The sequence below is a fragment of the Marmota monax genome, unplaced genomic scaffold (genome assembly GCF_021218885.2).
Source record: "Marmota monax isolate L192 unplaced genomic scaffold, Marmota_monax_Labrador192_F-V1.1 WCK01_AAM20220418_F8-fsc00187, whole genome shotgun sequence".
NCBI lineage: Eukaryota > Metazoa > Chordata > Mammalia > Rodentia > Sciuridae > Marmota > Marmota monax.
The window spans coordinates 1561433-1578886 of NW_026694837.1; the positions used below are offsets into that span (position 1 = coordinate 1561433).

The following is a 17454-nucleotide window of genomic DNA, read 5'->3' on the forward strand; positions in this document are numbered from 1 at the left end:
AACTGAGCTATATCCCCAGCCTGTCATCTCTAAAATCTTTTATCAAACTTGTTCTCTGTGGAAACAGAAAACTATTAGTATTAAAGATGAATATTAAGTAAAACTTGGCACTCTTTCCAGGTTGCTTATCAGATTATTATAAAGAACTAATTATAAAGAACTTGACAATATTGCTTAAGCTTTTATATAATTTATGTTCAAATTTCTGGCAGTGTCCTGATGGTAAATATCCTGATAGTAGCTAACATATGTATATTGATTATTTTTACTATTATGAATACAAGTACTGGTTACTTAAGAGAATAAGGTAAGTTATTTCAGGATACCCATATTTGTTGTGTTTCAATAGGAAAACAACTGTGATTGATGTATGACTATATAAAGATCATGGATTCATATAGAGGCTAGGGATCATAAAGAGGTTACACATACATTCACATGTTTTTTGATAGGTTGTTTTGAAAAATAGTTAAATTTTTATGAACACAAATTTCTTATGTTATAAGGATGTGTATCTTCTTGTGTGTGGCCCTGGGGGTGGAACCCTAGGGTGCTTTACCATTGAGCTATATCCCCAACCCTTTTTATTTGTTATTTTGAGATAAGATCTCTCTCAGTTGCCAAGTCTGGCCTTGACCCTGCCTTAACCTCCTGAGTAGCTGGGATTGCAGATGAGCCTGGTAGGATGTGTATCTTCTAAGCACTCTAAAGATGGAAATATAGCTGGCCCTCAGGAACAGATATAACAGTGAAAGGAATTTTTTGTATGTTTCTGATCTCTACTCTCATCCCAGTCTTGAATTTTTCTCAACATGTTGAACTGTTACCTGAAGGACAACATACCATCAGCAGTTCCCCAAATACTTTCATCTCCAGAGAGAAGCAGGCCCAATTCTCTGCATTATCAATCTCAGATCTCAGGAAATGGTCTCTGCTGGACCCAGTTTTTATCAGGTGTCCGGACTGGACCTGGCAGTGTAGCTGAAAGGCAGGGACTTGTTGTATCTCTTGAATATAGAAGATTTTAGGGCAAACTTACAGAGATGTAGGCAGCAAGAGTAGACAGTGCATTAGATACTTACTCTGCTAGAACACCTGTCCATTCATCCACTTGACATTTGTAACACACACATACACACACACAGAATTATCTTGAAACTGACTATTCATGTTTTATATAAAAAATGTTTTTCATAATCTAAACCTCATTTTCCCTCCTTCTTTCCTTTGCTTTTTTTTTTTTTTTTTTTTGCTGCCCCTTCCAAGATAGGGTCTTGCTATGTTGCATAGGATGAAATTTATTTTTCTTTAAAAAATTACAAGGGATATTTAAAGGAAAATGACTCCTAGAGGAGTAAATATAGACTCCCCTTAAAGTTCACAGAATGACAACCAGCAATTAAAATATGCTTCTAGTCAACTATTTCTTTTAAAAAATGTTTTCACCAAAACTATAAAACATTTCAATAAAAGTATTTCTTCAAATATGTTATTTTGAATACTATTTTACTTTAGCAAATATTTAAATACTGTATTAGTTTCTCTGCATGTTAATTCTCTGCATGTTAATTCTACCTGTTTGCCAAGTGTGTTGAAATCACAGATTCATTTTTATTTGCCAGGTTAAATGTTTATTTTGTTTTCCCACATAATATATTCTTTAAAATGTTACAAGCACACCAAATCCTATTTCTTTCTAATTAGGGACTTTTTTTTTTTAATTCTTTGTTTCTTTGTTCAGTTTAAGGGATAGGATGTGCTTCTCTAAAGGAGTATATAAAGGTAAAAGCATACATGTTCTCTAAGACCTATTGCTTTGTTAGCTGTTAGAAAACAGAAAGTTTAAAACATGTTCACTGAACTTAACATACATTTTTAAAGCCTCACTCTTATTTCCTTATAATCAGAATACCAAAGCACTTCTTATACTGTAGAGTTTCACCTTTTATCTAACAGGTCACTCTGAATAGACGAGTACAACAAAAAAGTGTAAGGCTATGGTGATTTATAAATAACTGGCATTATTTGATTATGGATTTCTCTTTCCATGCTTATGTGACTCAAACATCCATTTAAAACTTTATTTTCATAGTTATTTTCAAAGAACATTGATGTGCCTCTGAGCACTATGAATTCTTAGATCTATTCTTAAAAATATCTATTTGATAAAAGCTTTTAATGTATGTTTTATTTTTTCAAAGATAGACTTCATATTTGGCTTCTCAGTGATTCACATGATAGTTTCTGCCTTTTGAAGAGTTCATTAGTATATCTTTTCAGGTTTCTTACATTGGACCTAATTCACTTTAGTAATGACCATCTTGAAGAGAAGCTATTTGAAGTGATTTGGTAGTGATTATCCTGTTTTAATTTCCCTGATTAAAAAGTACTGGAATTCTCTTTTCTTTTGTTATCTATTATGAAAGTACAGATGAATGCCTATTCTTTCTTTCATTACCAGTATCTCAAGGCATCCTGATACCTTAAATCAAAAGGAAAAAACATTCCTTGTGAGAGGAGACTCATATAGATAATGCAGTAGATTACATAGATGTGTCATTGCCACAGTTGAAATGATTCACACACACAATTTTGAAATATCTGGGTGTTTCCCAAAGTTAAGAACCTGGTGGCTTCTTTCAGTAAGTTTCTTCTGTATGAAGAATAATTGAAAATAACTGGAATCTATTTGAACAGGTCCTCTGATGTCTTATAACTTAGGACTAATGGCTATGAGATATTTCTGAAGATCTCAGGACTTCTCTGAGATACAAGATACACACAGAACCACAAAATGTCAGAATTGTATTAAAGAGAACCCAGTCACAGTGAGATGAGGCAATCTAACTAGATTCCTATGATGTGTTAGAGGTAAAACCAACACCTAGTACCCAGGTCTTCTGATTCCCACATCAGCATTCTAATTACCACTAATTCTGATGTTTCTCTAAGGGTATAGTGTGGTTTTATAATGTTTAATTAAGACTATTTCAAGCATTTAGATAGTGATTAAAACTTAGTGATCTGTTCAGCATTGTTGAGATTGGGTTCGAATTATATTAACCCTATGAGGTACCCTACTTATTCTTTTGCAGATATATCTTGAATGCCATCTTATATACTTTTTATTTGCATCTTTCTCCTCAAAATAAAACTTCATCTTGAGAAGTATGCAACTTTTTGCAATATTAAGCTTTTCATTAAAAACCAAAGTGTGGGCTAGAGAAACAACTCACTTGGGAGAGTGCTTGCCTTTTGTGCACAAGACCCTGGGTTCAATCCCCAGTACAATCAATCAATCAATCAATCTGCCAACTAACACATTATTTTCCAGGTTTATAGCTTCTTCATTAAAATCCATCCTGCATTTATTTCTATCCAATTCTAAAGACATTCTCTCTAACTTTCAAGTTCTTGTTCTTGGGATCACTTTAGCCCTCACACACTCCTCATTTACTTCAATAGTTGTCTTTATTTTTTTTTTTTTTATGAAGTTTGACATCCATGGCTTTTCATTAGCTGTATCTCAGCTTCCAGTAAATGGTTAGAATAGGACAGGTCAAGAACAATGGTCCATTCTGCCAACCGGAACTTATATAAAAATGCATAAATGAAAAATGCCAAAATATTTGAGAACCTATTGGAGTGATTCTTTGTCAAGTCCCTTTTTATATCACTTACCTTTCATGAATTGTTATCCTCTGTGTGAGCTCTGAATAGATTGAAATTAACTAAATTAGTTTCTTTCCAGACTAGCACTTCTAAGCCTTTTTGAATTTAGGGCAATATTAGTGGGTATTTATTTTGTCTTAATGTTGCCCTCTGAAAGGACTTCATGAAATTTAAAATTACATAAAATAATTTGCATTTAAAAAAATGTTGAATGATGTGATGAAAGAGTTATCTTTAAATTCATTACAGGCTCCTTTGACTGCTAAAGATCAGTTCTGGAAATCAATATGGCACATAAATGTAATGAATTTAAACCTGTATCATACCACTATGACAGAGATAGCTACCAGCCACCCAGAATCTGTACTTTCTTCCTCTGTAACAAATCTGATTTGTAACTTGATATTTTGCCATCCAGAAAAACTACCACATTTCTCTTTTTACCTTATAGCTTGGTTTGATCACATGACTGAGTTGTGGCCCGTGAAATGTAAGCATAAAAGTTCAATGGAAATTCTAGCAGTTTTTTTTAAACAGAAGTAGTCTACCCTCTTTCTTCCCTTTGTACATTTGATTGGGTTATGCAGATGTGAGAGCTAAGAAGCCAATATGAATCATGAAAACAAGGCCACAGCCTGAAATGTCAAAGCAGATGCTGGATGAGACTGAGGATTTATTGACTTCATTGTGTGATTATGTCACGCCTGAATGGTTATCTCCAGAACTCATTTGTGTGAGAAAAAGTCAATTTTCTATCTTTCTTAAGTAACTACAATTTTTGATTAGAGTGTATGTAATAAAAAAAAGTATTAACTAATAAAACCTGTGAATGAGCCCTTAGATTATTAAGAATATATTTACTTCTGGAAAATAGTTGTTGAAGGAGACATGGTCTAATATAAAAGTTGTGCTAGTTAACAGTTTGATAAATGGAAAGATTTGGGCAGTTCCCATAAATTTGGCAGTATTTGGATTCTTCTTGCCTGATGCTAATAGAAATCTAGGTTCTCTCATACAGTCTATATCTCATTTTTGTTAGTGAACTAAACTCATAAGTTTATAAATTGTGAAACTTCTTTATGCCAAATTTTGTTAAGACTTATTAACATCAAAAGGTTGAACAAATCATTCAGTATTACTTAGTATGTTTCCTGTCTCTTAAATTCTGGAAGAATGTGGGGGAAAGGATTTGATTTTTGGTGTTGTTTTGTTAATCAAAATATTCATCCTGCTACTTGTGAAATTAAAATATTATGACATAATGAATAAGTACCATCTGGGCTATCTGTTTTTCTACCTCCTCTAAAGAACACAATGCAAAGGAAGGTATGCAAAGTAACAGAGCATGCTCATTTAACTATACTTATGGGATACCTGATATGGTATAATAGGAGTATTACTTCAAAGTTATGTATAAATCAAATCATAGTTTATCACATGGTAAATGTACCAGGAATACACCAATATAAAAGAATCCTAAGAAGATAGCTTTTGTTCTATAAAGAATCTTAATTCATTATTTTGACCAGTTTGTATTTCCATTGTGTGGATTTCTGTCACTCATTTGAATATTGTCCATGCTTTATTTTCTTTTGTTTTTAATCCACTTATAACATTTGAGCCATGCAATAATGAAATCTGTTACTCCAGTAATCATTATGTTTATTGGCTTGCTTTAATGAAACTCTCCTCTTCCTCCTTACCTAGTACCCTGCTTGCTTGTTAATCCTAGGTAGGTGAAACCATGCTTATAACGCAGTGTTTTCCTGCATAATTCAGGTAATTTTAGTTATTCAGATAGAAAAATTTATATCTGAATAAGGAGTTTTCTTTTAGGAATCAATGACTAGTAGAAAGAGCACTGGTTTTGAAGTAGGAATGTTAACTCTTTCTAGCAATGTCTTACTTGATGAAAAGCTACAAAAACTCTTAGGCAGCTACTAAATAGACTTTTCCCTGAGTAGCTGGCAAGATCAGTTAAGATGTGATTGGGGTGGAAAGGCTGGGCAAAGAGTATTCAGAAACTCTGTACTATATTTGAAATTTTCTGTAAATTGAAAAGTTTTTGAAATAAAAAGTTGTTTTAAAAAGTCAGAGTCATTGAGCTTCAGTTTCTTCATCTATAAAATGAAAATATAATGGCTGAACTTCCTAGCTGCCGGTTATTCAGAGGATGGACACATAAAGCAGTAAATAAATTTTTAAAATGTTGCTGTTCTGTGCTATAATTCTTCCTCACTTCCCCCATTTACTAACTCTAATTGTTCCTTTCTCTAACTGCCAAAGTTGTCATTTGCTTCTTTAAAGCATTTGCAGTTCCTTTATTTAAGTTGAATACTACCTCACATTGCCTAGTCACTAAAACACTTCTCCTTTCTTCATCTATCTTTGGAATCCATTCCACACTCCCTTGGCATGCCTTCCTTAAGCCTTCTTACCTAAGTACTGGGCCTAATGACCACTGACATTTAATCAAATAACAGTTATAATACATTTACTCATAAGAAAAGAGAATAAAATTTGGGCACTGACTTCTAAGAGGATGGGAATTTCATCATCAAATATCTTAACAGAATCCATTTTGTTAAATAACCATAATTACAGGTTTTGCTTGTCTGATTCCAGGGGATTTTGCCATTCTACATTCTTTGAAGTCCAGGAGGCAACCATAGTGCTCAGGCTACTTGAAATACCCATACTGAATCTAAATACAGACAGGCTTTCTTCAGATGAGTCTCTGCAGGACTCTTTCTTTTAGAGTTTTTCACTCTCAATTATTTTAAAGATGGTTTCTAGCTTTTTAAAAAAATGTTTTTAAATTATCTATGTATACTTTTAACATAAGAATTGAAAATAGACATTAATTTTCTGAAGATGTAGACAATTCTGCTTTTTCTTGTTAAGTATTTGGGGATTTCTCTTTATTGCATTTGAAACAAAAGCAGTCTTGCCTATTTTGCTTATTGCTGTATTCTTATGATAGTCATATTTGATGAAATGATGATTTTCTCTTTTTTTCAATGTTAGTCATTGATTTAGTGTCTTGCCATATCAGGAAATCCTTGTCTTCTTTTTATGTGAACTCATGCTTCTAGCTGGATCAGCTTCTGTGGCAAGGTCTGTGGATGAGTTAACTCATCTCTGACTCATGAAAACAACTCAGCTAATTATGAGAAAAGAAATGTTAGATTTAATATGATTAAATGTATTATTTTTAGGGAAATAAATAATTAACTTGATTTGTTTCTAAACTTAAATGTTGTTAAATTGTAAAGCCTATTTTTCCTCTGTAATATATTCCCTTGAGAATTTTTCCAGGATTAGTGACTTCATTTCTTTAGTGACGCATAATATAATAGCCTTCATTATTCATAGTTTTATAGTTCTTTCTTTTAGAAATTTTAAAACATGATTCAGATTTACTGTTAAGCAAGTTTTTTGATATCCCCATTTCCTTTTCAGCTTATCTGCAACAATATTTTCCTTTAGTTAAAGATTCCTACTGTATAATTTAACCATCTTCGAAGATACCTTTTTTGTTAGAATACTTAAGGCTTACTACATAGATTTTCAAATATAAAGAGAGTCAAACTATCAACAAATTATAGAGATAGTACATGATATAAACTCGTGATCTTAATACATCTCTGAGGCAACTATTTCTGCTGTTGATTAACTTTTCTGGCAACAGTAGTGTAGCTCTCAGAAAAAGTATAAGATGAAGTGATGGGAGGTCTAAGAGTTTTGACTCATAAGAGTTAAATGCAGTGGCTGTGCTCTGGTCTGTGTAGTAGGAGCTCTCTTTCCCAAGTGTTCTACAGATAAGCCTGCCATTTTCACAATAGGCCATGATGTTAGAACCAAGGAGAGGTTTGATAGAACACAACATGATTCATATTTGTAAGAGATTACTCTGACTGATTTGTTGTTCCTTTGGTATCATGATCATCCTGTGAGTCTCACATGTGAAACGGCCTCTGTTTTGAAGTCTGAAACAGTGTTTGGTGTTTGTTCCTTGAAGGGCAAATAGTGTAGGCTAGTACAGTGGAAGCAGGAAGACCCTTTAGGAAACTGTTATAGTAATTCAGGGGAGATGGTGATGATAATTGAGACCAGAAGGGTAGTAGTTAAGGTGGAAGATGATGAATGTGGTTTATTTCAGATACATTTTGACAGTAGCACAACGGAACTTGCTTCAAAGGAATTAATTGATGACTTAACCTGTGATAAGTATTTCATTTTCACTGAAAACTTAAATATGTCACATAATAGCAACCAAGAAAGATTACAAGCTGTTCCATACAATTTCATAATCTATGAGGAGTGTTGCACTGACAGGCTTCCCTTTTCACAAGATTTTCATTTAAAGATACCAGAATTTCAGATTATGTAAGTAAAACCAGGCTCTGTTGAATGTGCATGTTTGACCACTTGAGAACCTGATCTTGGCTAAGCCAAGATGGACAGATCTACAATTCTAACTCAAAGTCAAAAAGAAAGTATCAGCTAGATTTTGTGCAATTATGCTTTGTATACATATTTTCCAGGCAGTGGTCCTGAGGTTTTAACCTGAAATGACTAAAATATTTAATGGATATCTTTATAAGTTTGCCTTATACATTTTTCAGCTCATCTGGATATTACATAAACCTCTGAGAATTTTTAGGAATGTTATTCAGAATACATAAAATATCTTACATGCTAACCTAGTATGCTAATTTTTATGTATACAGTCAAATAAAAAAACACACAGAAAAGAGTTATAGCATCCTCAATTAGGAAAAAATTAAAGGGGGTGTTTAATCTTCTATTAATCTAAATAATTAGTTTGAGCAGAAACTTACATAGCTTTTTATGTTATTTGTCATTTTTGATATTCCAGAACCTGTTTACAGGGAAACAGTAGCAAAAGCTTATTACGCTAAATGTGAATTTACAACTAAACATGAAATTAGACTGTATAATACTATATTATTTTTTTAAAGGATACTTTTCTTATCATACATTTTATCCCAGGACAGGATATATACATAATTTTCCCCAACTACTAGCTCAATATATTGAGATTAAAATTTTTAAAGCTATTAAGCCATTTTTAAATATATTAGTTTGATTTTAATACCTATATTTTTATATATAATCAATTTATGCTCAATCTTCCCCCTGCCAGGTACTGATATAATCTTTTTTTAAATATTTTTTAATGTTTATTTTTTAGTTGTAGTTGGACACAATACCTTTATTTTATTTATTATATGTAGTGCTGAGGATTAAGCCCAGGGCCTCACACATGCTAGGCGAGCACTTTACCGATGAGCCACAACCCCAGCCCTCTGACATAATCTTTATTGATTAAATAGTTGAAAAGTAAAAGATGGCCACATACTAAAAGTGATCTTGCATTTTATAGCAAACTGAGTTTTCCCCCCACATTTTTAAATTGGTGCATTATAGTTATACATACTGATGAGGTTTATGCCCAATTTTAATATCTCAAAATACATTAAAAAGTTAAAAAGTCTTACATTCACCTTAACTAATATTTTTAGCTACATTGGGTATAGATCAAAACTGTATAATCCATTATTTTCAATCATCTCCATTCTGAACTAAAATCCTCTCAGAAGTGAAAGCAGATGAACTTTCAGTTTGATTTGACACTAATATTCTCTAATTCTAATGCTGAAGAAAGATGAATGTCATAGGTCTTGAGAAGCTGCTAAGAGATATGGCAGCACATAGCTTCTGTAACTGTTGAATATGCTTCAGTGAAAGCAGTCAGAGAGGTTAAATGTATACACTGTACAAGTCATCAACCATCAGAATGGTATTATTGATGGGGAGCAAATGGTGATTGTCCTCACTGGAAGTAATTGTCAAAGACACAAGCAACTTCATGTTAATTAAAGTTAGAACCATTCACAGAATGTTCATATTTAAAAATATATACTGAAAATCTGTTATGTTCAAGATATTGAAAAAATTATTCTGAGTACTATATATGTAGGGATATTTCCTTTACTGTTTTCATTTAGATAGTACCTAGAAAATGAGTTCATCTGTATAGAAACCTGCCTTCTAAGTTTGTTTTACAATAACCAGAGAACACTATAACTTCTTTTTTTTAATTTTTTATTGTTGGTTGTTCAAAACATTACAAATTTCTTGACATATCATATTCCACACTTTGATTCAAGTGGGTTATGAACTCCCACCTTCACCCCATACACAGATTGCAGAATCACATCAGTTACACATCCATTGATTTACATATTGCCATACTAGTGTCTGTTGTGCTCCACTGCCTTTCCCATCCTCCACCATCCCCCCTCCCCACCTCTCCCCTCCCCTCCCCTCCTCTCTCTCTACCCCCTCCACTGTATAACCCTGAGGGTCTCCTTCCATTTCCAAGCAATTTCCCTTCTCTCTCCCTTTCCCTCCCACCTCTCATCCCTGTTAAATGTTAATCTTCTTCTCCTGCTCTTCATCCCTACTCTGTTCTTAGTTACTCTCCTTATATCAAAGAAGACATTTGGCATTTGTTTTTTAGGGATTGGCTAGCTTCACTTAGCATAATCTGCTCTAATGCCATCCAGTTCCCTGCAAATTCTATGATTTTGTCATTTTTTAATGCAGAGTAATACTCCATTGTGTATAAATGCCACATTTTTTTTTATCCATTCGTCTATTGAAGGGCATCTAGGTTGGTTCCACAGTCTTGCTATTGTGAATTGTGCTGCTATGAACATCGATGTAGCAGTGTCCCTGTAGCATGCTCTTTTAAGGTCTTTAGGGAATAGATCGAGAAGGGGAATAGCTGGGTCAAATGGTGGCTCCATTCCCAGCTTTCCAAGAAATCTCCATACTGCTTTCCAAATTGGCTGCACCAATTTGCAGTCCCACCAGCAATGTACAAGTGTACCCTTTTCCCCACATCCTCGCCAGCACTTGTTGTTGTTTGACTTCATAATGGCTTCCAGTCTTACTGGAGTGAGATGGTATCTTAGGGTGGTTTTGATTTGCATTTCTCTGACTGCTAGAGATGGTGAGCATTTTTTCATGTACTTGTTGATTGATTGTATGTCCTCCTCTGAGAAGTGTCTGTTCAGGTCCTTGGACCATTTGTTGATTGGGTTGTTTGTTCTCTTATTGTCTAATTTTTTGAGTTCTTTGTATACTCTGGATATTAGGGCTCTATCTGAAGTGTGAGGAGTAAAGATTTGTTCCCAGGGTGTAGGCTCCCTATTTACCTCTCTTATTGTTTCTTTTGCTGAGAAAAAACTTTTTAGTTTGAGTAAGTCCCATTTGTTGATTCTAGTTATTAACTTTTGTGCTATGGGTGTCCTATTGAGGAATTTGGAGCCCGACCCCACCGAATGTAGATCGTAGCCAACTTTTTCTTCTATCAGACGGCGTGTCTCTGATTTGATATCAAGCTCCTTGATCCATTTTGAATTCACTTTTGTGCATGGCGAGAGAAAGGGATTCAGTTTCATTTTGTTGCATATGGATTTCCAGTTTTCCCAGCACCATTTGTTGAAGATGCTATCCTTCCTCCATTGCATGCTTTTAGCCCCTTTATCAAATATAAGATAGTTGTAGTTTTGTGGATTGGTTTCTGTGTCCTCTATTCTGTACCATTGGTCCACCCGCCTGTTTTGGTACCAGTACCATGGTGTTTTTGTTACTATTGCTGTGTAGTATAGTTTGAAGTCTGGTATCGCTATACCGCCTGATTCACACTTCCTGCTTAGCATTGTTTTTGCTATTCTGGGTCTTTTATTTTTCCATATGAATTTCATGATCGCTTTCTCTATTTCTATAAGAAATGCCGTTGGGATTTTGATTGGCATTGCATTAAACCTATAGAGAACTTTTGGTAATATCGCCATTTTGATGATGTTGGTTCTGCCTATCCATGAACAGGGTATATTTTTCCATCTTCTAAGATCTTCTTCTATTTCTCTCTTTAGGGTTCTGTGGGTTTCACTGTATAAGTCTTTCACCTCTTTTGTTAGGTTGATTCCCAAGTATTTTATTTTTTTTGAAGATATTGTGAATGGAGTGGTTGTCCTCATTTCCATTTCAGAGGATTTGTCGCTGATATACAGGAATGCCTTTGATTTATGCGTGTTGATTTTATATCCTGCCACTTTGCTGAATTCATTTATTAGCTCTAATAGTTTCTTTGTAGAGCCTTTTGGGTCTGCTAGGTATAGAATCATATCATCTGCAAATAGTGATAATTTAAGTTCTTCTTTTCCTATTTTGATGCCTTTAATTTCTTTCGTCTGTCTAATTGCTCTGGCCAGTGTTTCGAGAACTATGTTGAACAGAAGTGGTGAGAGAGGGCATCCCTGTCTTGTTCCAGATTTTAGAGGGAATGCCTTCAGTTTTTCTCCATTCAGAATGATGCTAGCCTGAGGCTTAGCATAGATTGCTTTTACAATATTGAGGTATGTTCCTGTTATCCCTAGTTTTTCTAGAGTTTTGAACATAAAGGGATACTCTACTTTGTCAAATGCTTTTTCCGCATCTATCGAGATGATTATATGGTTCTTATTTTTAAGTCTATTGATGTGGTGAATAACATTTATTGATTTCTGTATATTGAACCAGCCTTGCATCCCAGGGATGAATCCTACTTGATCATGGTGCACAATTTTTTTGATATGTTTTTGTATCCGATTCGCCAGAATTTTATTGAGGATTTTTGCATCTAGGTTCATTAGAGATATTGGTCTGTAGTTTTCTTTCTTTGAAGTGTCTTTGTCTGGTTTAGGTATCAGGGTGATGTTGGCCTCGTAGAATGAATTTGGAAGTTCTCCCTCTTTTTCTATTTCCTGAAGTAGCTTGAAAAGTATTGGTATTAGTTCTTCTTTAAAGGTTTTGTAAAACTCTGCTGTATACCCATCCGGTCCTGGGCTTTTCTTAGTTGGTAGTCTTTTTATGGTTTCTTCTATTTCCTCAATTGATATTGGTCTGTTTAGGTTGTCTATATCCTCCTGACTCAATCTGGGCAGATCATATGACTTAAGAAATTAGCCTTCACTATCTTCTAATTTATTGGAGTATAAGGATTCAAAATAGTTTTTGATTATCGTCTGTATTTCTGAAGTGTCTGTTGTGATATTGCCTTTTTCATCCCGTATGCTAGTAATTTGAGTTCTCTCTCTTCTTCTCTTCGCTAGCATGGCTAAGGGTCTGTCGATTTTGTTTATTTTTTCAAAGAACCAACTTTTAGTTTTGTCAATTTTTTCAATTGTTTCTTTTGTTTCGATTTCATTAATTTCAGCTCTGATTTTCATTATTTCTTGCCTTCTACTTCTTTTGCTGTTGTTTTGCTCTTCTTTTTCAAGGATTTTGAGATGGAGTGTGAGATCATTTATTTGTTGGTTTTTTCTTTTTTTAAGGAATGAACTCCAAGCAATGAATTTTCCTCTTAGAACTGCTTTCAATGTGTCCCATAGATTCCGATATGTTGTGTCTGTGTTTTCATTTATCTCTAAGAATTTTTTAATTTCCTCCTTGATGTCTTCTATAACCCATTGATCATTCAGTAACCTATTGTTCATTCTCCAAGTGATGTATGCTTTTTCCTTCCTTCTTTTATCGTTGATTTTCAGTTTCATTCCATTATGATCAGATAAGATGCATGGTATTATCTCTACTCCTTTATATTGTCTAAGAGTTGCCCTGTGACATAATGTATGATCTATTTTTGAGAAGGATCCATGTGCTGCTGAGAAAAAAGTGTAACTGCTTGATGTTGGGTGGTATATTCTATATATGTCAATTAAGTCTAGGTTATTAATTGTGTTATTGAGTTCTATAGTTTCCTTATTCAACTTTTGTTTGGAAGATCTTTCCAGTGGCGAGAGAGGTGTGTTGAAGTCTCCCATGATTATTGTATGCTGAATAAGCAATGTTACCCTCCGTGCGACAAACCTCTCGCGTTTGAGTCCCCGTAGCCGATCCTCGTGCGATGAAAATCCTTCCTCCAGGTTCCGGAGCACCCCACTATTGCTGGAAATTCCTAACAAGATAGCCTTTAGCCGTCCTGACTTGTCATACTCCCACACAGTGAAGCAGCACACGGGGGCAATGCACTCCCCTCGCCGCCATCTTCGAGCTTCGCATCCACTATAACTTCTTGATAGTCAGAATATAGTAACATAGCTATTCTCATAGCTATCTCTTTTATTCTGTTAAATTTTTAAAATATTTTTGAATGTTTAAAGGAAATTTTAGGAATAATTCTTCCAAAACTAGTTTTTCCAATACTTGACTATATTGCAGTACTAATAAGATTTAATTACAGAAAGAATGAGTATGTTATGTATTTTTTGGAAGATTCAAGAAAACTGTTTTTGGCACCTAAAGAAACCTGGGAGTGGATATAGTTGACACATTAAGCACAAGATAAAGTGAATTTGCAGATAGAACACCATCACCAGTCTGATCATGACCTTACATTCATGTGACAGTCTGAGATAAAGAAAATATTGTGTGATTTGAAAATGTTCAATATGAATAAAGCTGGGATAAACTGGCTATAAATTTTCAGTGATTTTTACTTTGGAGATTTGTGTTTTTAATATTCTAGCAACATGATATCTTTTTAATTCAAGTTTCATGACCCTATAGAATGGTCAGATGGACTTTATAACTCCCTTTAAAGTGACACTTTTAAAATTAAGTTGGTATTCTAATACTTGATTCAGAATAAGCTAGAAAGTAAATGGAATACAAATTCATTATAATGAATATGATAGATATATGTAATTCTTTTCTTGTTTTTCTTTTTTCTTTATTTTTTTAACAGTACTGGGAATTGTACCCAGGGCCTTGTGCATGACAGGCAAACACTCTTTGACTAAGCAACATACATCTCAAGCCGTTTTTATTTTTTATTTTGAGACAGTCTTGGTAAGTTTTGTCAGGCTGGCCTTGAAATTGCAATCTTCTTGCTTTGTCCTCCCTATTAGCTGGGATTATGGGCATGCACAACCATACCTGGATCTAACTCTTTTTGTAAGAAATTTTGTGTACTTAGGGCCTAAGTTTTACCTCTAGCTTTGTCTCTTCATTAACTATAAACATTGAAAGTTTTTTTTTGTTGTTAACTTCTCTAAATCATAGTGTTCTTATAAAATGGAGTTATTAAAACTTCTGTCTTAGAGGTTTTGCTGTTCTTTGTAAAGAGGAGGCATTATTATTTTGATCATGTTCTTACAGTAGGCTTATGATTATTTTTCCCTTTGTACTTTGTCCAGAGATTTCTTACAGTACCAAGATTAGAAAAGAGCTGCCAGTGTGCACTTCAGTATGGATTGGAGTCTGAATGGATGATCTGAATAGAGGCCAAATGAAGAGGAAATTTGCATACCACAAAAAATAAGAGTTAGACTTATTTAACATATGTTCAGGGACTTGATTTTTTTAATTGGTCATTGGTTTAAAAGCTGCCTACCCTGTCTATAATTCATATAATTTGATTACAGTTCCTATGATTCCTGGTCATAGAACAGCCAAGGAAGATACTGGAGTAAAAAATTACTATTGTTTGGAAATAGCTTTTTTATATTTCCAATAAGTTAGCTTGGGAATTGGAAGTCCTCAGCTTCAGTTCTAAGTTAGTCACCTTTGGCAAATCATCTCTCTGTGAACTTCAATTTCCTTGTCTTTTTATAATGAAGAGGATTGAATAAGATAAACTTTAAGCTACTTTCTAGCTATTGTACACCATGCCTATAAATCCTTGCTGTTGAGTCAACTGCCTTACATTGAGTATTTCCTGTGTGCTAGGTGCTGTATAAATGGTTTGCTATGAATGTTCTGGGGCCAACTTCCTGATGCCCTTCAGATCAAGGCTTAAATACTGGAGGAATTAAAAGAATAAAGATGCTTAAGGAACAAAAGAGGTTAGGCACTGGAGAGGGTCTCTGAATAGAATGAAACTAGCCATAACAATTGAAAACCCTTCAGATGTTTATAGCTATCTCTGAAATGTAATCAGATTGATAGGCATTGAAGTCCAAAAATGTTCCAGCTAGTTAAATATTTCACTCAAAGCTGGCCATCCTGACAACCTTAGTTTCTTAGGATAAGTTTTCCTGATTTAAATGTCTAGAATCACTTAGTACAGATACATGAACTATCTAAGGATGTGTACAGATGCCAACTTTTGATTATCCAACTTGGTAGAAGAAAAAACATTAAGAATCCATTTAGGAACCTTCTCTCTTTTTCCACAGCTAGTTTATCTAAGTCCTTTTTGTCTAAATGTGTCATGTAGATGAGGCTGTTTAGTAGAACTGCAGAGAACTTATGTAGGAATGCAAAGATAATTAAAGACTGGTTGCATTATGGTGATAGTCATTGTTTGCCCTGTAGAATAAAATGATAGCATTTGTTCATTCAAAAGTATTCATTACTTTTTATGTTCAAAACACAAACATATCTTCCCATTCTTTCTTTGTTTTCCATCAGCAATCATGAATCATGTCAGATACATTGAAAGAAGGTCAAAACTAAATAATGCATTTATGTATCAAAAATATTTTTAAGTATACAAATATTCACCCAATAATATATCCTTAAGGATGGTACGTCTGATGCATACACAAGAGAATACATATGCAGTCATCTGCATATACAAATGTGTTTGTGTGTACACTTCATATATGTAAAATATTTGCTTATATATGCTCCAAAAAGACACTTGAACCTAGAGGGTAAATAAACATGAGAAATCTGGGTTTATGCCTGCACATGTGTATGTTTGTGAATAAGTATGGGGGTGGGTGGAGGCATGGCAAAATAAGTGAGAAGGAGGGCAAGGCGGGGAAAGATAAGGAAGGGAATAAACATTGTTCTTAGAAGGAACCACAGTAGTTACTAATTTTCACTATAACTTCTACCACCCTATCCTTGTTTTCTGCAGAGCTCTAGCTAGTACACCATTATTCAGCCTATCAGCTGATGTTATCAGTGAAAATTGACTACCCACTAAAATTTAAAAAAAGAAAAAAGAATGACTTCAGTTTTAAAAATACAAAAACATCCACAGACATTAGAGGAAGTAGTCCTTATGTGCTCCAACAACTGTGATAAAGATAACTTGCTAAAAGTCCTTCCACAGCAGGGAAAAAAAATTAAATCTCAGGGATTTTTTTCCTCTACAGGCCAGAAACCCATTCCAAGAAGTACCAGCCTGTTTCATTTCAAAATGCTCTCCTTACCAAGGAAGCGGAAGTGGTCATATTCTTTCCCACCAAACCATGGGTGAATTATAATTATCCTACCTCTTGTGGGACAATGAAGCAGCAAACATCTGCTATACTGAATCAAAAACCCACGAATGAAACTATACCAAACTCTGAATCATACCTGGACTCAGATTAAAGGATCTGTATTGTGTTTACTACCTTTTTTTCTTTTTCCTTTGCAATTTAAAAAGGATTAACAATAACTGTGGCACCAAGTTCTAAGGGGAAATATGGATTTCATTTGCTGAGTCCATTGACTAACATTGAAAAAATTACAGCTTTAAAACAGATGAACAATAATATTTAATAATATTTTGTTTGGTTTGTTGGTTTATTATCCCCTAACATTTTTTTTTCCTTTAAAAGGATGGTCTAGTAAGAAAATTTAGAAGTACATAGTCTTAAGAAATTCGGTCTTTTAGTTTTAGTTTCAGTAACGAAGTAGAAATAAAATTTTAAACTTTATTTCCAAAAGAAGCAAGTTTCACAGCTACTGTTACTTATCATATGT

General features: G+C 34.0%; 1 protein-coding gene across 5 annotated transcripts in view; it reads left to right on the top strand.

Annotated features, from left to right (window-relative positions):
- Supt3h (SPT3 homolog, SAGA and STAGA complex component) overlaps positions 1-17454 on the top strand; it is a 468296-nt gene that overhangs the window by 329022 nt on the left and 121820 nt on the right. The gene's annotated exons all lie outside the window — the stretch shown is intronic.